The 25172-nt window shown below is 34.0% G+C and overlaps 1 long non-coding RNA gene across 1 annotated transcript in view; it reads left to right on the top strand.

The window, feature by feature from the left end:
* Positions 1-214: 214 nt before the first annotated feature.
* Positions 215-25172, top strand: part of LOC136849571 (uncharacterized) — a 219136-nt gene continuing 194178 nt past the window's right edge. Inside the window, exon 1 of the long non-coding RNA XR_010856313.1 lies at positions 215-289. This is a non-coding gene — a long non-coding RNA (uncharacterized lncRNA). The remainder of the gene's footprint in view (positions 290-25172) is intronic.

Here is a 25172-nt window from a genome sequence, read left to right as displayed (position 1 = left end):
CACACACACTTTTAAGGTTTTAATTCTTATATTAAAAACTGCTCAAACCATATGCAAGGTTACCAACAGAGCAGATCCTTGTCCATTTTGTATTGTTAACAGTAAGAATTGTTTTATTGCCAGTATTTTGTGCTCACTATTTTGTACAAACTTGCCAGTTTCTTTATTTTGATATTTTCACCTTATGTGTTTTTGATCTTCTCAAAATAATTTTCAGGAATGCCAACGAGTGCCAATATGACGTGCATGTAAGCTTTCGTTTTAGATGGAATGGTTACACCTGCATACGGTAAGTAATATTTTGGCCCTTTCTATTGATGCTGTAATGTTTTATATGGTTTAGAGTAGATACCAGCTACATGGTGAATAGTTCTTACTGCCGTACATCACAGTCATTTATTACATTTCTCCCGTTTTCGTTTTATTTTTGATTACATCGATCGGCTAAATATTGTATGTTTTATTTTACCATATACCGGACGAGAATGTATCATTTGCATTGTCTAATGCAGTTTACGCCATTAAGGAGAACGCTTGGAAGACCTGTAAATTCTGGAAGTTTGAAATTGAATGAGTTTTTATCAATGGCTACTTGAAGAATGTTATTCTCACATGCCAGTAATGAATAGTGTTTTTTTTTTCTTTCTATTTATGTGTTATGCTGTAATGAAATATTCTCGCAAGTAATGTGGGGACGTTGCGATCTGTAGGGTCAACAATTTAATCAGTTGTGCATGTTATTCACTTCCAGAATGCGAAATGCTCTCCCTTAGTGTATTGTACTTGAGCAGAGAACTACATTAACACACTTCTGGCATTGCCGAAGCTCATTTTGGGTTAATATACCTGTTCCGGTCTCCTAGAAATAAATTAATCAGATTATTTAATTATAATGAAAAGTTATTAGGAACTTATATCTCGATCAGTCATTAAATTCAGCTGTGGAGAATTTTCAGCAGCTGCTTGAAATTTGAGAAAGTGTAGTTTATTTCACATACGATAAACATGAGGAATTATAAGGGATTTTATAATAATTTAATGTATTCACAGCCTCATACTTGACATTCGTGTTAAAGAAGGGGTAGTTTGGTTTCTCTCTCTCTCTCTCTCTCTCTCTCTCTCTCTCTCTCTCTCTCTCTCTCTCTCTCGAGAACCACATGCTTGATGTTGGCGTACAAGCAAGCAGAATGTCGGAAATATTTATGCCACCTATAATTTCTTGTGTACAGCTCCATTGTCCGTTGATTGATCGTAATATTTACGGCGATGCAGAGAGCGTTTGTCGAGTGATTTTTGAGTGATTGATTGGCGTTTTTATGGCGTCACAAAGAGCTGTTGTGATGTCTTGAAAGGTGACACGCCTGGTAATCTCCGTTTTTTCCCCGTTCTAAGGTTACAGCGATAAATTGCAGCGACTGAGAGCGATTTTGATGGAGCACTCCATAAAGTAAGAATTCTCTTATATAGAATATCGATTCGCTACGTAATGTTTCCGTCACTTAGAGCGTTCAATTCGCCAATAACCAAAGGTATATATATATCTGTTCGCTCATAGAGCACCTTTATCCGTCGTGGCTGTATTGGAGGTGACGTGGCATTTCATGGGTCGTTTGAGCCGCATTGCCATGAAAATGGATCTCATTTCTGGCGTCGCTCTCGGCCGTTCTTGTCATTCAGGGGGTGACGCTACTTTGGCGTAGATTGCGGTGGTCGTAGTGTCGTGTACGCTTTTGTCTTGCAGTTGTGGTTAGAAATGAGACATTAGTTTTCAGAAGCCTTCCCTCTCTCTCTCTCTCTCTCTCTCTCTCTCTCTCTCTCTCTCTCTCTCTCTCTCGTTTAAACAACTGTATTTTAATAATTTATTGATATTTTTATCTGTTTACTTAATGATTTATTGAACTATTTTTTCTCATTTTTAATAACTGATCTCTTCTTTCTTTATTTCCTGTTATCTTCTGTAACTTCTTTCAAATGAACACCATATTCTTTGGAAGCTTGAATTTCAAGTCAGTGGCCCCTGCGGGCTTGTTTCATATAAATAATAATAATAATAATAATGATAATAAATTTGTAAAAAAGGTATATAGAGTTGGTTTGTATGCTTGCTTGTTTGATATGTTTAGTATTTGAATCAGTCGAATGATTAATAAAAATCCTATCTTTTCCAGTATTCCAAAAATTGTTTCTTGGAATTTCCTTTCCCCCCTTTTTACCTATCGCAGCAAATTGCCTCTGTTTATTATTATTATTATTATTATTATTATTATTATTATTATTATTATTATTATTATTATTATTACCTAGAGGCACGTGCTATGTTGCAGGGCAGGAGGGCAGTTGAAGATCTCCTGATTAAAACGCGGTTGCCAGTCGTGAACTGGGTTTTATATATATATATATATATATATATATATATATATATATATATATATATATATATATATATACTATATATATATATATATGTATATATATATATATATATATATATATATATATATATACATATATATACAGTCTATATATATATACACATATATATATATACACACACATATATATATGTATGTATGTATATACATATACAGTATATATATATGTATATATATATATATATATATATATATATATATATATATATATATATATATATATATATGAAGAAAGAATCGGACAAGAAAGACTAAATCCCATTCCTTCTCCATAAGGCGTATTTGCAAGCGTTCTAATCTTTGTCGTTCAGTTTCACTGTGTAGATGACGACGATGATCTGTAACGCGTTGCTCTTGCAGTCTTAAGGACTTTTCTTCGGGCGTTTCATTGGCACGCCTTTGCCTCTTTCTTTCACGATCAAAGTTTAATCTTTCCTCTCTCTCCTCATTACCTTCGTTTGCCTTTCTTTTAGGCATGGCCTGTAAGTTTTCAATAAGCTTCCGTAATTATGCCAGCTGTCTTTCCTCAATAAGCGCAGAGGAGCGAGCTTACACGATATATATCACAATGGAGCACTGAAAATAAAGTCGTTAAATAGTTTCATTAAGACGTCTTCACGATTCCAGGATCCTTCGAAGCAGTCTTCAGTTCCTGAAGCATTCCTGGAGAAACGCCCATTAGATTATAACGTCTTCTTAAATCCTTAAAGACTCCAGGATCCTGTGAAGCTGTCTTTGGCTCTTGTCGGATCCGTTTCCCCCGAAGAAATCTTCGAAGCCTTTTGTCTCCATGAAGGACCAAATCCCCTTCCTTCTCCATAAAATATCCAAATGCTTCAGAGCCTGGAGATCGTCTTGAAGCCTTCGGAAGCCCCAAAGCCTCCTGGATTCATCTCCAAGAACGTGTGCTTCCCCCAAAGAAATCTTCGAAGCCTTTCTTTGTTTAGGTTTGAAGTTTTTAAAGTAAAGGGTTAGAATTCAAGGGCAGTTATATGACTTCAACTTTGCATGTCACCAGGTGTGGGTCCATTTTAGAGTAGTTCCTCAGAGCCTGTTAACTTTTGGAGTTCCAGTTGTTGATGAGATATTGCTAGATTGTATAAAATGCAAGCACTCTGTGTATTGGTCCTGTTTGCACTAGGATTGTTTGTACAGGCCCCTGCGAAATTAAAGAGCGCCTTGCAATGGTGCCTAAGGGGGATTCCTTAAAGCATAGAATTCTCTTGAATGATGCTATTGAAATGTATTGATATTATTCGTGGGTATTAAGATTCTTATAAACAACGCAAATATGGTTTCGCATTCGTGTTAGTGTTTAGAGGAAACATCTAAGTGGTTGTATTGTGATGTTTTTAAGAAATTCAATAAGATAATAAGTAAATAATAATAATAAAAAAATTAAGGACTCTTAGCTTAATCCTGTGGAATTTTTGAACTTAGAATCTAACTTTGTTTTAAATTTCAAAGAAAAGATATTCGTAGGAAGCATCTATTTTTACTACACAAAAGGTTTGTTCTGAGGTATTTGAAAGCAAATGCAAAAGTTTAGCAGTCCTTGGCATTTTAACAGCTCTCTCTCTCTCTCTCTCTCTCTCTCTCTCTCTCTCTCTCTCTCTCTCTCTCTCTCTCTCTGAGCAGTTCTATTCAGTCTGTTAAAACCAGAGGGAAATGATTATGAAATTTTCTCAAGCAGTATTTTGAAATGACAAATTGGCTTTCGAAATTGTGCTCTCCTTGAGCTCGAAATAGGGCAAACAATATCCCGTCATAAAAATGAAATAGAAATAAATAACAAATAATTGAAGGAAAGAAGTTAATGACTGCTAGTCTACATGCTGTTCATTACAAGACATATATCTAGTGACATGACCAGTCTTAAATTTATGACTCTGTTGTACTGGAGCTTCTGAATTACTGAGTCTCTACTGAATGATTTTTGTACTTGTGCACAGGATGTAAAGTTTCTCTCTCTCTCTCTCTCTCTCTCTCTCTCTCTCTCTCTCTCTCTCTCTCTCTCTAAAATAAAAATAAAAATAATAAAAACAAAAGTACTAAAAATAAAAATAATAAAAATAAAAAGGAACAATTCATAACATTTCTGTCAGAGCTCACGAACAAACACCTAAGTATACTTTAGTTTAACCAGACCACTGAGCTGATTAACAGCTCTCCTAGGGCTGGCCCGAAGGATTAGACTTATTTTACGTGGCTAAGAACCAGTTGGTTACCTAGCAACGGGACCTACAGTTTATTGTGGAATCCGAACCACATTATACCGAGAAATTAATTTCTATCACCAGAAATAAACTCCCCTAATTCTTCATTGGTCGGTCGGAGACTCGAAAGCGGGCCCAGCTGAGTGCTAGCCGAGACCATCGAGAACTTCAGAACATCATATTAGACACCTTCCATTAAATCTTCGTAACTTTGAGCTATATTTGTAACGATACATGTCGAGAATATTCTTTTGATCTCTTTTTTTTTCATGGAATTTTTTAGGTAAATGGGACCCAGATAGAATAAAGGCATTTCTCCGCAATCACTAAGTTAAAGTAGTGTTAATTTCCAAGAGTTAAAACAAAATCGGTTTCCAGTTTTTGGAGTGGAAAGTTAACAAGCAACTCTCCTCTTAATAAATTTCCAGAAATTGTCTTTCCAAATACTGATCAAAAACATGATATTTAGTTGTTAAATCCGGTTATATTTGTAGTCAAATGAAAAAAAAAAAGAAATCCACTCCTCAGGATTTACAACAAAATGATATGTCAAGAGATTAGAACTAATTTCGCTCTCTAGACTCGCATGGGAAAATGCACTTAGGTAAATTACAAAGTTCCTCCTTAAGAAATTGTTTAAATAAAAAAATTCAGTTGAGTGATTTAAATTAATTTCGTAATCCAGAATTTGCATTGAAATTAAATATGTTAAGAATGATTAAGACAAACTTCGATTTCTGGAGTGTAGAATGAAATTGACTTCATTTCCCAAATTTATAGTATAACTACTCCCCATGGACTCTTCGGAAGTCAAAATAAATTCATTGTCCTACATGTGGAATAAGATCAAATCGAAAAAATCAGCGTATATTGGAAGTAATTGCGACCTCTAGAAAGCACGTTAAACGAAAAAGAAGAAGAAGAAGAATTTATTTCAGAGCAAAATTTTTATAGATATTTGCTGAGATTCAAACATGGACAGAAAACAAAGCACAACTTCCCGAGTGTTTACCGAAATTAAAATGAAGATCGACTTCAAAAAGAAAATAAAGAGTTAGAAGAAAGCGTAATCGCAAGAACACGGACGAGAAACCCAGCTCTCAGGATATGGAAAGAGAGCGTCGCTCATTGGCCTGAATGAAAGGCAATCCCACCGCGTCATCCGAACATAGTTATGGAAGATGACGGTGGCGGCATTTTCCCAAATACGTTACGTGTTCGTTGTGTTTCCGGAATGATGTTACGTTGTCGTCTTTGACGTCGCGTTCGGTGATTGGCGCGATAAGGTTTTCAGGAGCAAAGCGTCTAAATGGCGTCTTGGAGAAATTGTTGCGCGGTAGGATTGCGTATTCATTTATGTTTATTGTTTGCTTATCCGGTTCTCTCGCTTTCTGTGCAAGTTTCTGAATTTGATTGGGAAGTTGAATCCTGCGTTTTAACCATTATTATAACCTCTACATTATTATGTATTTATGTAAGTAAATAGTATATATAATGATACACATGCATATATATATATACACATACATATATATATGTATATATATACATATACATATATATTTTCTGTGGTCAAGCGTGACATATAATCACGTGTCAGTGATTAAAACTATATAATGTATATATATATATATATATATATATATATATATATATATATATATATATATATATATATATATATATATATATATCACAGCTTGACCATAATCACGTGTCAGTGATTAAAACTATATACTGTATATATATGTATGTATATATATATATATATATATATATATATATATATGGTTTCAACGTTTAAATAGTGTTTTTATGGGCCTTATTATTTTCATATTACACTGTAGTATTACAGGAAAATACATTCATATATATATATATATATATATATATATATATATATATATATATATATATATATACATATACAGGGGTATATATATATATATATACAGTATATAGTTTAATCACTGACACGTGATTATATGTCACGCTTGACCACAGAGAAAATATACATACATAAATACATGCATACATATAATTATTTTCACTCTGATTCGTGGTTCATTTATATACTGTATATGAAGGGAATAAGACACTGTTCCTGATATGGTCAGAAGCGTCTCCTCTTCTATTATTTATGAAATTCTCTACTGTGTGTCGAGGATGGACATAAGACAATTACGAATGGTCACACTTATTACATATTCACATCTTTTCTTTTACATAAGAACGATTACGTAAATACGTATTAACCTACATATTTTATAGTAAGTACTCACTTACAACTTACTTGCGATTTGTAAATATAATATGATTGTACACATGTTATCAATGGAACATATTCAGTTATATATGACAAGTTTCAATTGTTCATATAAATATTAGTCAGTACGTGGACCCTTCAAAAAACCGATGAACAGAGACGTAAATATTAGAGAGAGCAAAACGCTGATGTTGACACCCTTCTCACTGATATAACCCTACTCATTTTCCCGTAATCTAGACTCCTTCATACAATGTGATTACTTTTGTCGTACATTTCGAGTACGTGGACATACACCACACAAACGTTACATGCATATGTATGTGTGTGTGTATGAGAGACGTGTGTGTGTGCATCTCATATTTACTATCAAAGTTGGTCAGTGGGGTATGCAGGGTGGGTATATGGATTCGCGCACCGGTTCTAAATGTACCTGTACCACAATATAATCCCCCTGTACGGTAATGTTGATATATCTTGAAGAATATTTCAAATTTATTACATTTGATGGTTCTCCCAGTAATTTTGTATTTTTCGGCATTTTTGTTTAACATTAAATAACATTACTATATATATGAGCCTTCATAAAGGATTTATTTCTGTTAAATTAGAAATAACTCATTAGCAATTTACCTACTGGCATCAATATGAACTGCTCCTCAGAGAGACGTTCTCGATTTCAACATGTGATTGAACGCAGTTAGTTTATCGTACGATGACTGACTTTTTTTTTTTTTTACAAATATGGATTACAGTGAAAATTTTGTTTCTCAGAGTCAGAAAAATGAGATATCGGATCTGAGGGAAGAGCACCAAGTACTTAATTAAATTTTGGGGATGTAGGGCGACTTGGTGACAGCGTTACAAACACGTGAGTGTAAACAAAGCCAGCAACTAGCGAGAGGCGATTTTCACCTGGGAAAGTCGCGGGCAAAATGAGCTAATGTCGCCAGAGAGAAGCCGAGTTTCTGGCGTAGTATTGAATATTATTTTCCGGGGTAGATTATGGATTGATTTGGGGGAGAAAGATTTTCTTTAAGTTATAGAGCTCAAGTAGAGAAAACAGGCTATGGATTGGATAAATTTAGGGGACGCTATATCGAGTTATTACAAAGATATGGGCAGTTTTGTGGTGGGCTTCTGTGAGAAGCCCTCGATACCTACTACGAGAGAGACAGATGGCTTCTCCCAGAAACCCCAAGACCGGAAAGGGTTAAATGACTGCATTTACAACACACTGTACGTTTTACCATATACTGTATGTAGTATATATATATTATATATATATATATATATATATATATATATATATATATATATATATATATATATATACGAGTATATATATATATATATATACACACACACACACAGCGGCCGCCCAACCACTGTCCATCCACCGGCCTCAGCCACAGTTCCGGGCTTCTCTTTTGTGTTTCCAGCTTCCATCTTCCAGGGCCAGTGAACTTCCAGCGGCTACCCAACCGCTGTCCATCCACCGTCCTCAACCACAGTTCCAGGCTTCTCTTTTGCGTTTCCAGCCTCCATCTTCTAGGGCCAGTGAACTTGCAGCGGCCCCCAAACCGCTGATCATCTACCGGCCTCAGCCACATTTCTGGGCTTCTCTTTTGCGTTTCCAGCTTCCGTCTTCTAGGTCCAGTGAGCTTCCAGTGGCCCCCCAACCGCTGTCCATCCGCCGGCCTCGGCCACAGTTCCAGGTTTCTATTTTTTGTTTCCAGCTTCCATCTTCCAGGGCCAGTGAAGTTCCAGCGGCACCCCAACCGCTGTCCATCCGTCGGCCTCTGCCACAGTTCCGGGCTTCTATTTTGTGTTTCCAGCTTCCATTTTCCAGGGCCAGTGAACTTCCGGCGGCCCCCCAACCGCTGTCCATCCGTCGGCCTCGGCCACAATGGAGAGAGAGAGAGAGAGAGAGAGAGAGAGAGAGAGACAGACAGACAGACAGAGAGAATTAGATTAGGTTTCCAATACAAGGCCCAGACAGATAGGGGAAAACTAACAGTGGTATTTCAGTTGAAAACTGAAGATGAACAACACCTTATTCTTGTAACTGTTGGGAAGGGAAAAAATGGGGGGGGGGGGAATTTTCCATTAACCTGGAATTTCCTGCAATTCCAGAAAATTGATGGGTTATCATCGTTCGTGAGCTGGAATGGTATCTCTGTTGATCCAGATATTTGGTTTCGTAATCGAAGGGATTCCTTCTGCAATTGGAGTTGTTGGCACCGAGAAGTTGGGTCATTTATGTGAAGCAAAGGATACCTTGATTGGATGATATATATATATATATATATATATATATATATATATATATATATATATATATATATATATATATATATATATATATATATATATATATATATATATAAAATTTGATGAACTTTAAATAAGCCTAGGATGGTATTTAATAAATTGCCACAGTATTTTTTTAATTATACAAGATTCTATTAAATTTCTTTTCACTAGATCTTTGCAAAACATAATTTTCTTTGATTCCGTCCAATTAATACCATGATTACTAATATTCATGTGTACAAATAATGCATTTGACATGTTACCAGTTCTTACACTATATTTGTGTTGTTTTAATCAAACAGCCATCGTCTTCCCACTTTGTCCAACATAAGTTTTATTACAATATTTACACGGAATCTTATTAATACATCTTGTTCCATTTCTCTGAGAAAGGGAGAAATTCATCCCTGACATATATTTTATTATTTATCTTATTTTTAAGATCACAACGTCTGTAAGGTCTGTGCCGAAAACGAGAAACTACTGTAAATTAAGTTTTCCTAATCAGGTATGGCGTGCGCTCCATTCTGTTGAGACATCATCTCCAGCAGAGAATCCGGAAATGGACGTATGATGATAGAGAATCCGGAAATGGACGTATGATGATAAATAACACTTCAGTGAAATGAGACGAGAGTTTGGGAGCAGCAAAGAATGTAATTTTCAATGTCGGATGGTTATTCAAATGCAACTAGTGTTGTGGTAGTGTGCGGCACACGATCTCATCCTTGATATGTTCGGTTGTCAAAGCATTGAGTGGGCAGCAAGTTTTTCCCTCTATAATTACTCAATAACAAGTTAAATGGTTTGTTGGTTTGCGTGCTCGCTCTCTCTCTCTCCTCTCTCTCTCTCTCTCTCTCTCTCTCTCTCTCTCTCAATATATATATACAGTATATATACTGTATGTGTGTGCATACAGTATACATCTGCATGTACGTATGCATGCATGTATGTGTGTGTTTATTTATGGAAGCCCTCCTGTGTATATATATATATATATATATATATATATATATATATATATATATATATATATATATATGTATATATATATATATATATATATATATATATATATATATATATATATATGTACATATATATATTCATATATATATGTATGTATGTATATATATACATATATATATATTTATATATATATATATGTATGTATATATATATATATATATATATATATATATATATATATATGAATTTTATCACATCACTGTGATTCATATACAAGCATTAAGCTACAAAATTCCTTTAATATCTAATATGCTCTACCTCGGAAATACTATGTTTTCATATATGTTATCCGAAGGGGAATTTCTTTTAGTTGATAATAAGTTCGTCGTCTCGTGGGCTCGAACCACGGAAGACAAGAACTTAGGACTACAGTGACGCGCATTAAACCACACGGCCATCAGCCCACGAGACAACGAACTTATTATCAACTAAAAAATTTCCCTTCGGGTAACATTTACGAAAATATACTATTTCCGAGTGTAGAGCGAATTGGATATTAAAAGACATTTGTAGCTTGATGCTTATATTTATATATATATATATATATATATATATATATATATATATATATATATATATATATAGAAAAAACAATATAACGGCCACTGCCATATTCATATTCTACCAGCTGAATCAAGGAGGTGAGAATGGTTCAGAAAAACTAGACATCAACACAGAAGGTTCAAAAGCAGCATACGGAAGCGTGAATGTACACTGTGCCACATATCTTTATTTTGGTCACTGCCATTCTTCGGTCCTTTCTTTCCAACATTTCTTTCAAGCCATCTACGTGGTGATTGCTATGGCTTTTTATCACAGCACCGTGATTCATATACAGGCATTAAGCTACAAACGTCTTTTAATATCCAATTCGCTCTACCTCGGAAATAATATATTTTCATATATGTTACCGAAGGGGAATTTTTTAGTTGATAATAAGTTCGTCGTCCCGTGGGCTCGAACCAGCGAAGGACAAGAACTCAGGACTACAGTGACGCCTTTGCCCTAACACTCCAGAATTTGACACTCATTTTGCAACCTATAGTTCTCCATTCCTTCCACCAGACTAAATGATCACCAAACATTCTGATGCATTCTTAGTCCCACCTACCCTTTTTACCATTTGTCTATATCACGTCTATTCTCAGCTGTTCAATTCATTTTATGTCAAATATACAACTCAAACAATTCATCTCCACATCTTCAATCTTTACTCTTTCGTTTGCGTTCAGCATACAGCATATATACACAACTTACTTCTATACAGGAGAATTGGTTCAGATATCCCTTCATCAATCCTTCCTTGGTTTCCATATACGCAACATGTCCCTTCTACGTCTTTTGTACACAGCCTGCTATTGTAGTGTCCTTGCTTCACCGGTTCTGGGAGCCACCTTTCCTCTAATCCTACCGTCGTCCGATACATTTATTCTAACACACACACATATATATAAACATATGTATATATATATATATATAAATATATATACAGTACATACATATATACATAGATATGTCCATATATATATATATATATATATATATATATATATATATATATATATATATATATATATATATATATATATATGAGAACTGTTAACCCTGGAAAGCTTGTAATTTTTTTTAATAAATATCTCCGCTAGATATCATCCAGTTTCAATGAGGTCCTGTCAGTAATTGTATTGATGCTCGGAACAATTGTGTAAATGATAAAGTTAATATAGATATACTGTACACATATATATAAATATATGTAATATACTATTGTACATTCAGAAGTATATGCATTTCCTTAATAAATTACGACGTATCACTAAACCGCAAAGTCATAAGAAACGAATGATATCCAGTTAACCTTTTTAGCCATAAAACATATATAAAAGAATTACCTGACAGCACATAAATATATATGCAACATAGGAACTTAATCTTGATAAATAAGATTTACAAAAATACGGAGACTGTATTTGTGAAAAATTTCCTAATACCTTCTTCGGACTTGCAAGTCAGCGTACTCATTAAAAAATGGAATAGTTTTATCTTTGAAGGTGAAATAATAAAAGTTAAATATAAAAAAAGGAGTCATATAATTTGGTCACACGAAAACTCTCCAAATATGAAAAAATAAAAATACAAAAGGTAGCATTTACCAAAACTAAAAATCAGCGGTCATAACACAAGAATGAAAAAAAGAACAAATAAATAAGTGAACGAAATGAACAAAAACTATACGAAAGAAAATGTTTGGCCAGCTATCTGATTACGTCACAAGTATCATATATCGAATCACGTGCTTGCAGAGATAAGAGACAATTACGACCAAACTCGGAATTGAATTTCTTGCGCGCGCTCGTGTAAATCTGAGAGAGAGAGAGAGAGAGAGAGAGAGAGAGAGAGAGAGAGAGAGAGAGAATATAATGCAATGCAGAAAAAGAATTTATTATTGCACAATGAATGAGAGAGAGAGAGATATCATAAACATATAATGCACGAATCTATGTGTGTGAGAGAGAGAGAGAGAGAGAGAGAGAGAGATATCATAAACATATATTGTGTGTGTGTGTGTGAGAGAGAGAGAGAGAGAGAGAGAAATTTTAATGAATGAAGAAGAAAGAGAAATTATCGGGCAATGCAGAAGATAAATACTGTAGAGAGAGAGAGAGAGAGAGAGTGAGACAGAGAGAATTCATTATAACACGGCAGAAAAGAGAGAGAGACAGAGAGAGAAATTATAAATTGCAATGCACAAGAGAGAGAGAGATTATCGGGCAATGCAGAGGATAAAGAGAGAGAGAGTTAGAGAATATAATGCAATGCAGAAAAAGACTTTATTATTGCACAATGAATGATAGAGAGAGAAAGAGAGAGATATCATAAACATATAATGCACGAATCTGTGTGTGTGTGAGAAAAAAAATTTTAATGAATGAAGAAGAAAGAGAGATTATCGGGCAGTGCAGAAGATAAATACTGTAGAGAGAGAGAGAGAGAGAGAGAGAGAGAGAGAGAGAGAGAGAGTGAGACAGAGAATTCATTATAACACGGCATAAAAGAGAGAGAGAGAGAGAGAGAGAGAGAGAGAGAGAGAATTCATTATAACACGGCATAAAAGAGAGAGAGAGAGAGAGAGAGAGAGAGAGACGTAGCCATGACGCTGCGTGCCTCATCTAATGTGTATTTTCCTTCCACCTCTAAATAAAACTACCGTCGACCAATTACTCCCCCATTACCTGAATAATATTTGGGGAGGATTTCATCATTATCTAAATTGGAATCAACGAATAAATATATCCGACTGTGTTATTACTCAAATATTACAATTACTGTAAAAAAAGATTTTCCATTCGATGACGGTACCCTTTTTCTTTTTTTTAAATAATACTGTAGGGATCTGGAGAAGTGTGCTCTTGTGTGCTCTCCTATACGTGGATAACTGTGTGTATGCATGTATGTAGACACATATAACAGACCTGTAAACACACAAACATGTACACACATACACATATATATATAATAAATATATACTATATATATATATATATATATATATATATATATATATATATATATATATATATATATATATATATGTATATATGTATGTGTATGTGTGCGTTTACGATTGTTGATAGGTGCCAAGTAAGAAAACGTTAACCTACAAAGTCAATAAGTTAATCAATCCTCATTATGATAATATAAACTTAAATATAAGCGGAGAAAGAGGTAAGGGAGCTTTCCATCTATAAGGAACCGACATGCGAGCTTTTAACTCCTGAACCAACTTGAGAGCTTTTAATTCCTGAACCGACATGCGAGCTTTTAATTCCTGAGCATGTGGTCTCCCATACACAGCCCCCTAACCAAAATAATATGTTTAGCTAACACCAGGTCAAGTCTGGCTGCCATAGACCCAAGGTCTTAAAGACCGAGAAGTAAGATTATGGTAAGATGAATTACCGTTCTTTAGAGAGGGGTTCTTTATGGTAAGAGCTTTTTATTATTTGGTTTGAGAAATATTTTGAATCTGACCTTAACAACGACGATACATGTATTTTTTCTCTCCGATCCATATATAATGTAATCCTTGCATACACCATTCCACCAGTCCTTCTTTCAAGAAGCGTGTCCATAACTCCCTTAAATAAGGAGAGGGTAGGGTTAAGTTCCACTTCTCCCTTTTCTATTCTTGTCTGGCATAAACAATGCACTAAAATTTCCGTGGCTTGGCCGGTTGGGTAAAAAGGCACTAATATCAAATGGATGATTAGCTAACTGATGTGAAATTATACAAAATTATTTTACCACTTTTCTCAAGTCGATGTGTTACAATTATCTTTTTAATATTAAAGATTGTTTCTTGTGTCCCTGCACAGAAAAGCCTAAAAAAAACACACACATATAAATACAGCCAGTGCAGAAAAGCATTATACACATAAGTAAACATCGTGTGTATATACAGTATATATATACATATGTCTGTATATACTGTATATATACTGTAAATGTAATGTATATATATATATATATATATATATATATATATAGAGAGAGAGAGAGAGAGAGAGAGAGAGAGAGAGAGAGAGAGAAGAGAGAGAGAAGATAGAGAGAAACAATTTTATCGCATCGGCAAAGTTAAACAGAACACGAATTTCAACAGGAAAAAAAAAAAAAAAACACATGGCAATGTATCTCTGACATCAAAAGAGATCAGGCTGGAGATAAGCGCCTGAGATCCTCCCCCAAGATAATCCTAAGATAATCCCAGGATGTCACTGCAGACCATGCAATCAGCAACAGCAGAGCAACAGCAGCGGCAACCCAGTCAGACCGAGACCCGGGTTCAATGAAGAATCTCTCGTAACCCCGAATAAGAGTCTTCTTCAAAATATAGTATTATTATTATTATTATTATTATTATTATTATTATTATTATTATTATTATTATTATTATTACTCCTCTTCTAGGCAAATGTTCGGTTGTGGCTGTTTATTATAACTTCTCATCTCGTTTCCACATTTTTTATCTTTGCTTATGGCCCTGTGCTGAAATAAAGGCTGCTATTATTATTATTATTATTATTATTATTATTATTATTATTATTATTATTATTATTATTATTGTTGTTATTATTATTATTATTATTATTATTATTATTATTATTAATTTCTAAACAACTGTTCGGTTACAGCGGTTTATTATAACTTCTCATCTCGTTTCCACATTTTTTATCTTTGTATATGGGCCCTGTGCTTAAATAAAGGCTGCTGCTATTATTATTATTATAATTATTATTATTATTATTATTATTATTATTATTATTATTATTATTATTATTATTATTATTCCTCTTCTAGGCAAATGTTCGGTTGTAGCGGCTTATTATAACTAATTATCTTGTTTCCACATTTTTATCTTTGTATGTGGCTCTGTGCTGAAATAAAGGCTGCTATTATTATTATCATCATTATTATTATTATTATTATTATTATTATTATTATTATTATTATTGTTTTTGTTGTTGTTGTTGTTGTTGTTCTTCTTCTTCTTCTAAGCAACTGTTTTGGTTATACCCATTTATTATTATAACTTCTTATTCCATGTATCTTAATTTTGTGTACTGTATTCTTTCCACATTGTTTATCTCCGTATATCGCCCTGAGCTGAAATAAAAGATATCATAATTATTATATTATTTGTATCTCATTGACTTTTCTGATTTGCGGAAAGAAACTTTCAATAGGCTAAATCTAACATCATTCAGTGCTTGTTAAAAAATATTGCTTTCAGCAGATCATTATTTTCAGTTTGTCAAGCAAAAATCTTTCGTAACTTGCAAGTATTGATGTCCTTATGTTGCAACAATAAACTGTGTGTCTTCACATTAGCAAACTGTACCGTCGTACCTCATCAAGAAAGAGAGTAAATTTGAAATGGCGTCTGTAAATCAATTTAAATACGAGAAAGAGGTACACTGAAAATAAAACAGTATATCAAACTCTGTATATAAAAAAAAACCACCATTCTTCTCACTTTTCTTTTGATTACAAATATTTCCAAAAATGTCCTATCACCTGACGACATGGCCAGTGAGTGCGACTGTTAGCCCGGGAAATTTTCACAGCTTTTTTTTTTTGTATAGTAATTTTAATCGGCACTTATAACTTGTTCATGCAAGCATGAAAGAAAATTATGAATGGGAAGGAAAGGAAAAAGATTTACTCCGCGGAAAACAGCGGAAAAGGAGATGTAAAACATATAAAGTACCAAATCTTTAAAGTTGAAATTTACGAGGAATGACACATTCGTTAAATTACAATCAGGGAAAATCATAACGTCGACAATTTCGTAGCTGTTACAGCACGTCACTGCACTGTCTCACTACTAGTTACACCACTACTATTTATACTACCAATGCCTATGAAATGGTTATGTCTAATGACCATCTCTGCTCCTGTCATCATCGTCACCATCACGGCCAACAACACACGGCTCTCACCGAATTCCTTATCAAACCTCGATCACATGTGCCGTCATTATCGGGTTCCCCAACAAATTCCTTGTCACCCAATTACCTATTCCCATAACATGACCACCAAAACCAATGGCGCCATAAAAAGTCATCGCCACCAAACCAATACAAAAGCGACAACAAGCCGCAATGAGACCGTTCAATTTATTAAGATGCCGCAAGACTCCATATTGGAAAGAGACACAGAAGGAGCCGCCACGACAGCGGTACTCCAGGTATTCAGAGATGATGACGACGATGATGATGGTAATGATGATAATAATGATAATGGTGGTAATGGAAGGGGCGACGCGCCTGCAGGAATGAGAAATAGTTCTAGGCCTCCTGAGGTTAAAGGCTGGCCACTAACAGCCACGTTGTAACCTGTAATTAAAATTCCATCCGTCATTGGAGTTATCCGGGTTAAGCTCTGGTGGAGACCACACGCACGCGCGCCTCTTTGGGGAATGTTTTTTTTTTTTTATTTAAATCAAGATGGCTACTATGTGTCGCAGTTTCAAAATGGTAAAAGCGACAATGCTCGTCGAGGATAATGACTTACGAAGATGTGAAGGTAACTGGAAGGATGAAACTCAAAGATAGAATTAGAATTTCCACATACAAAGACAGAGAGAGAGAGAGAGAGAGAGAGAGAGAGAGAGAGAGAGAGAGAGAGAGAGAGAGAGAACTTTACACCCAGTGCATAAGTATAAAAATCATTCAGTAGAGACTCGGTAATTCAGAAATTATTCATTTGGTATTCCAAAAACTAAGTTGAAGACCTTTTGGAAAATCTTTAATGAGTAGGAGCTAGCAAATTTTAATATAAAACAATAGAGGAGAGAAGAGAGAGAGAGAGAGAGAGAGAGAGAGAGAGAGACTATGAACTACAACATACATGATAAAATAAAACTGAATAATCGTATGGTGTACTAGAGATGTGGATGCCAGGAAGTTTCACCAATGAAATTGTTTGGAGAGAGAGAGAGAGAATTAGACGAAATTCAATGTAATGAAACACAGGAAACTATGAAAGATGAAACGTGCTACACTGAAGCTTCCATTTTCATAACAGACCTCGTTTATTGTCACATCCTGTTGTAATTGGTATTACGGACGTGATCGTAAGACGATGAGGGTTGACAAAATCTTTTCGTTCATTATCGTAAGTTGGGAGGAGTTTATACCGTGCTCTATTGTTTATACGTGAGAGAGAGAGAGAGAGTATAAAATGGCAATCAAAAATTACATTACCAACGTAAGTATTTTCTGATTCTATATAATACTCATCTGCGCGAAAGGAAATGATTCTCTTCGCTACAAAACGATCATTAATTTCTTTAACCACTGAGCAATTTCATGTCGGCGAACTAATGAAACATTCTTTCAAGAATTGAATGAAACGGAGAGCTGCTGAAATATTGCATTGTTTTTATTCTCATTTTACTTCACTCTACAAGGACCCACGGTAATATAAATGTAATTGCTTCTCGTTGCCTTAATAGTTCTTTGTACGTGTATGAGTAGATTTATGTACAAAATAAAGCAATTACATATACACAACGTTAAATAAATAAGTATAGTATTTTCTAACATGTCTTTTTACGCTTTTACAGGGGGCGGCGCCAGAAGGGTATAATCTTTCGGCTTTTAGCAGGTCTCTTAGAATGAGGCTGCTAGCCCCATGCCCTTTGTTATGACCTAAGCTGATGGTAGTAGCTATTCACCGATGAGTCGACTGGTTGTCAGCAGACCAGAGAATCGAACCACAGACCTTGCAAACACTTGCCATATCCATATATATAATCTTATATACATACATATATGCATGTATGTATACGTATATATATACGTAAAATACGCGTGTAAGCTTTATTTTTTTTTGCAACATTCGTAATGTAAATCGATTGTGTTCCAAGGGGCAAGCATCCCTCTCTCCATTAGGTTTTGAATACTTTCTTACCGATTAAATCTAAGAAACAGCCGAAATATACGGCTTTTAGAGTAAACTTTGGTTTTAATTGACATTATAATTTCATGGATCATATGCACATTATATATACATACATGCAAATATATAAACAATGTATATATAATATATATTTATATATATATATATATATATATATATATATATATATATATATATATATATATATACAGTATATATATTAGATATATATATACATACATACATACATATATATATATATATATATATATATATATATATATATATATATAATAATACACATGAAACGCACAAGGAAGAAAGTAAATAAAGTGACACCCGACAATTTCTTAGAATTTGATCCGATAAGTAGTTGTTATTCCAAGATGCAATTTCAGTTCTCACATTCATTTCCAACATTCACTCCGCAACGGCAAATAATGAGGGATATAAAGGGAATTGCAGAGACGAAATGACAGAGAAAAATAAATTTGTTTACTGGGTAACTCTGTGTTTTACCGACAATATCATGCCCCAACCATATCACTTTGTACATTTGCATCGAAAATTGCATGAGAAATGTTTGTTGAATTTCTCTCATATAACTGACATACGCAGAAATAAAAAGAAATACTAGACTTTCCAAAATTCTCCCCTCACGGATTGAAAATGGAATTAGTTGTCGCAAAATTATGATAATACTCAATATAGTATATCTACGTACACGAGTGTGATGGTACACAGAAATAAATATATAAATAAATAAATAATCATATATTTTATATATATATATATATATATATATATATATATATATATATATATATATATATATATATATATATATATATATATATATATATATATATATATTACAGGAAAAATGAAACCCTAGCAGGTTGGTTTATAACAGTCTTTATGTTCGTTTGTACTCTCCCTCCGGCGTTTTAAATTGTAAATTTCTTCCGCTGTGTATCAGTCCTTTGAAAATGGCTTAGATTAGTCAGAAACTGGTGAGATTTACTCTTATATATATATATATATATATATATATATATATATATATATATATATATTGTATATATATATATATAGTGTATATGCATATCTTTTCCAAGATGGCTTTGTCAAAAAAGTTTTTGCGCACATCTGAAATATTGGAATGTCTTGACATCTGCTCTTCATAAGGAGTCCTTACAGACATCGACTGCCGTCATGAAATTAACGATATTCATGATAACGAGGTCATTATGGACAGGGTAAACAACGCCTCTTCCGATTCCTATTGCTTGACGAAAATGAGTGTCACCCATTGACGAGATACATACAAACTCCTCTTCATTTTTATTTAATTTTTCTATCGGATTATTTTAATTCATTGCCGACTAGAGGGAATAAATTCAATTTTATTTTCGTAAAGTGTAAAAGATATAACTGAAACAAAAGTATACAACGTAAACCGTCATGTAAATGTCTGGGAATAACTACTTCTATATTATTGACCCATCAAAATGAAAAACTGAAAATTCTTCTAATCCACTGCGTCACGCAATCCATTTCGCCGTTTCTATGTCTAAAGATACATACATATAAATACAGATATATATGTATGTATGTATTTGTTTGCGCAAACCGTGTAGGAAAAAAGTTTAGGTAGAGAACAGCTTCTAACACTGATTTATATTATTTGCTGCTCATTATCATTTCTATTATCCTAGGCAGTTCACGCACACAAACACACAAACATGCATAAATTTTATATATATATATATATATATATATATATATATATATATATATATATATATATATATATATATATATATATATAAATGTGTGTATATATATATAAACGTATATATATGTGTGTGTGGTGTATGCGTGCGAACCGCACAGGATAAAACAGAATTTTAGGTACAGAATAACTTCTAACAGTGATTGATATTATTTGTAGCTCATACTCATTTCTATGAGATGTAAAAGGTAAATTAAAAGAGCCACTAACAGTTGGATAAATTTGATTCCAGACACACAAGTACTGTATGGTATTATGCCTGGGAGATGTTGTAGTGAGTCGGCAAGTGTAAAAACACCCTTTCACTTGTTAAACTAAAGGTCCAGCGGATCGGCACACCCAAATTCCAGATGGCATTATGAAAGTTGTTTTTGACCACAAAGAGTTCCCAATTCCTAATCTGGGTCACTGTTCCCTGGACACCTGCTGTCATTTTCCTCGTGGTCTTCAGTCCTCTACACTCTACATGGCTATCGGTAACCATAGTTCATTTCGATATGTTCAGCACAGATTATTAACTGTTGTATGTATATGTATATGTGTGTGTGTGTGCGCTCTCGTGGGTAAGTGGGCGAAATGGATTGCCGGCCGCAGTAGATTAAAAAAATGTTCAGCTTTTCATTGTGATGAGTCAGTGACAAAGCACAGCAGTGTTTATTTCCAGACCTTTGTGCGACTTTTTACGTTGTATAAGCAAGGTCAAGGTCACTCCCGTAATAATCACCAAACAGATACTTGAAGAAATCAATAAATTTATTAGACCCATAAGAACAAGAAACAGAATGTAAAACTAATGTAATAATGTAGTCACACAATGTACTTATATTATGTAAATATAATGTACATAATTAGCCACCCCATAAGTAACTAAGCATTGTAAATATAAATAATAAGCCCAATTCCCTCCCCAGTCACATTCCCATCATATTCATACACTTACCGTTCACTTGGTTATACGGTGACCGGTAATAAAGTTACAGGAAAAAGTTACAGAAAAAAGTCGTAATTTTGGCTAGGATGAAAAGTCACAGGAAAAAAAGTCACATTAATTTGTGGTGACCGGTAATAAAGTCACAGGGTAATCAAACAAAAACAATCAAGTCAGTCGTAATTTAAGTCATGACCAATTAAAGTAATAAAACAAAGAATATTTTAAAGCAGTTATTAAATGGCAATACATGACTTTTACATATTGACATCATTGTATATATATTATGGCATTACATGTATGTGAAAATATTTAACCGGATGAGCCCATTTGGGACTGACTGACTTGTTCTCGAATTTTCAACATTCTTTGTTTTTTGCCCCATGGGAAGGTCTTACGCTGACTCAATTTTATATATATATATATATATATATATATATATATATATATATATATATATATATATATATATAATATATATATATAATATATGTATGTATGTGTGTGTTTTTGAACTTCAAAACATTCTTCAAAACAATAATAACAATAATGATCTTAACACCATAATTAAGGAAAGGCTGGTATATCTTGGGCATTGACAAACACTTGACAAGTGACTTCCAGGTAATCTTATGTTTCAATACAAAGCTAAACCTATTCCAGTAGAAATACTTTACTCTTTTTCTACCTCTCGTGTAAACAGCTATCTGTATTTTTACAATATTGACTAATAAACATTGATACATAGCTAATGGTGTGAAATTCCTAGAAGCATGGAAGTACACACGAATCTGTATTCAGCCTAAAGGCAGGGTTATGGGGATCTAACTGTCATCACTTATTGTTTATAAATTCAGCAAAGGACAGCAGAAAAGGTTTAATCTACAGCAAGCAAAATCACCTGTATACATAAAATAAGTTGTTTACAAAATGGGTGATCTTATAAGCCTATAATTACTGTCCATACTCAGCCACCTGGATGCGCCAATCCTCTCTGATGTCTAGGTCAAGTGAGGAACAACAAGTAATTGTAGCTTACTTTTGCTATGTACATACATCCCTTAAATAATGAAAATGAAGACACATTCACATGGCAGTATACTTTACTGATGCTTTCAGTACATGTGGCTTTATTCCAGACGTACTTATAAGGTTTCTTCCACAAAAATAATTGTTTTTAATTTAATTGTTATCATTGGTTTTGGTGCATCGCAAGGAATCAGCTTCCATTTGCAGTAATTATCCAGTGTATCATCGCAATATTTTTTGCCTACTCCATGAATATTATTTATCTAGGATGTAATCCTATGATTTTACTCATCAGAACATTTACAGAAAAAATATACAAAAAATTTACGTAGTATAATTTGGTCTACTGATTTTTACCACAAAACTGAACTTTTTTGCCATAAAATTATGATTTTTTTCTGTGACACTATTCCTGTGGTTTTATTACCGTCCACCATAACTTAATGTGACCTTTTTCTGTGATACTCTTATCTGTGACTTTATTACCTGGATTCTTTATACTGAAATGAACTACACAGCCTGTACATGAATTTTTATTTTAAGTAAAACGAGTTACAGTTGTGATGGTTCACAGTAATTTTCATTTTTATTTTATCCAGTTTCATGATACTTTCTCGCTTGTTTCATTACACGTACGTATATGTATGTATATATATATAAATATATATATATATATATATATATATATATATATATATATATATATATATATATATAATAAACACACATCGTCCCACGTCGAGTAAGTGAAATTTTAAAAATATATCGTTGATTGTCTTTTTAAACAAACCCAGTTATAACTCAAGTGCAAACACACACACATTATATGTATTTTTTATTCAATATATATATGTGTGTGTATGTATGTATGTATGTATGTATGTATGTATGTATGTATGTATGTATATATATATATATATATATATATATATATATATATATATATGTATATATATATATATATATGTAAAAAATTCATGTGTATGTATGTATGTGTGTGTGTGTAGGGGTGTGTTTGCACTTGAAATCTAATTATATAGTTGTGTTTGTTTCAGAAAGACACTCAACGATACACTTTTTTAATTTCACTTATTCCACGTGGGACAATGACGAACCTAGCCAATGGTCAGCGCTGCCAACGCCGGCTATAAACTGAACACCCGTAAGGCGCCTGATGGTCGCTTCTGTTAATTGCCTTGTCATTCATAAAATATTAATTTATGTCGACTGAAATATTTACCATCACTGTAAGTAAGGAATGTTCTATCTACTTACGTAAAACTTATTACATTTGATTAACCAGAAAATATATTTTTTGACCTTTGAAGACAGAGGAAGAGAATAAGAAACGCTAAAAATTATTTTTGGTCCTATTTCATCACATCTAAAACGGTGGTAGTTGTTGCTTTATTTCTCAGAACTTTTAATATACGCTAGAATAAACTTTCAGCTTTCCAATGGTACCACTTTAGTGATAATAAAAGATGCACGGGCAAAATTAGAAAGCATTTAGTGGAAACTTCCAACGCGTCCAACTCTTCAACTGTTCACCGAGAAGTAGATGACCAAGACCTGAGCATAAATAATAATATTCTTTATTGCAGCTGAGAGCCATATACCTGGAATATACAAATACAATTCACGTAATCTAGACACATGGGATAACAATTGGGTCTGCCCGTCTGGACCGGAGAGGGTTAAGCTGTCTAAATTTCTCACCCTCTCTCATACATTTCTATGTGTATTCCTCAAAAGTACCTATGTAGTGCATACACAATGATAAAGACGCGATTATTTCTCTCTCTCTCTCTCTCTCTCTCTCTCTCTCTCTCTCTCTCTCTCTTCTAGACAGATAAAACTCGCCAGAAGCCTGAGATGACAAAATTAGGATGAGAAAGATAGATAGCTAGAGAGTATATATTGATACTTGATTCTCTCTTACGTAATTTGTCGGGTATTGCCCGTAATTACCCGTATATTACATTAGTATCGTCATTCCCCAGTGTAATTGAAGACGGTAATTGGCCTATCTGTATGACATGCCGTAATTCTGGGTCAATTTTGACATGTAGACCAACTCTTATCTCCATCTTGTCAATTGACTTCTTGGGGGGAAGAAAATTGAAGATTGACTTTTGTGTGTACAAGTCTATTATAGATTTTATATCCTATTTTTCGCGAGTATCTTGCTGACGGACAGCTGGCATCCTGCGAGGATATTTTGGCGCAGGACGCGCGTGGGTATCATTACGCCGTAACGAAGTGCTATTATTTGCGTTGATGCCTCTCATTTGGAAATTCGAAACTCAAAAGGGGCGCCCCCAGAGTACAGGGTTCGGGAGGAGGGGAGGTCCATTATCCCGGCGAATCATCCAATCAGTGTAATTAAAGATGGCCCTTTATATTTCAGCCAGACTTCGTCATTATCTCTTTTTCCCGGGCGCCCAACTCCTGTTCTCTCGGAGGAAAATCATTTTTATTCCCTAAAGATTGCAAAGTTTTTTTTTTTTTTTTGGTGATTTTTCGGTTAGTAAGTTTCCGAAGGTGTCAAAACTAGTTGTCCGTCACTTGCCAGCTGCTGGTTATCTGCCTGGTGATATGTTGTGATTACTTCTTGAAGTTTTATGGCATTAAATGAAGATAAGGTTTTGTAATAGTGATATGCTAGCGTCTCGAGAAGGACTTCAATGGATGAGTG

Source organism: Macrobrachium rosenbergii, chromosome 21, assembly GCF_040412425.1.
Source record: "Macrobrachium rosenbergii isolate ZJJX-2024 chromosome 21, ASM4041242v1, whole genome shotgun sequence".
NCBI lineage: Eukaryota > Metazoa > Arthropoda > Malacostraca > Decapoda > Palaemonidae > Macrobrachium > Macrobrachium rosenbergii.
The sequence above is the reverse complement of the archived record's forward strand: the minus strand, read 5'-3'. Positions and strand labels throughout refer to the sequence as shown.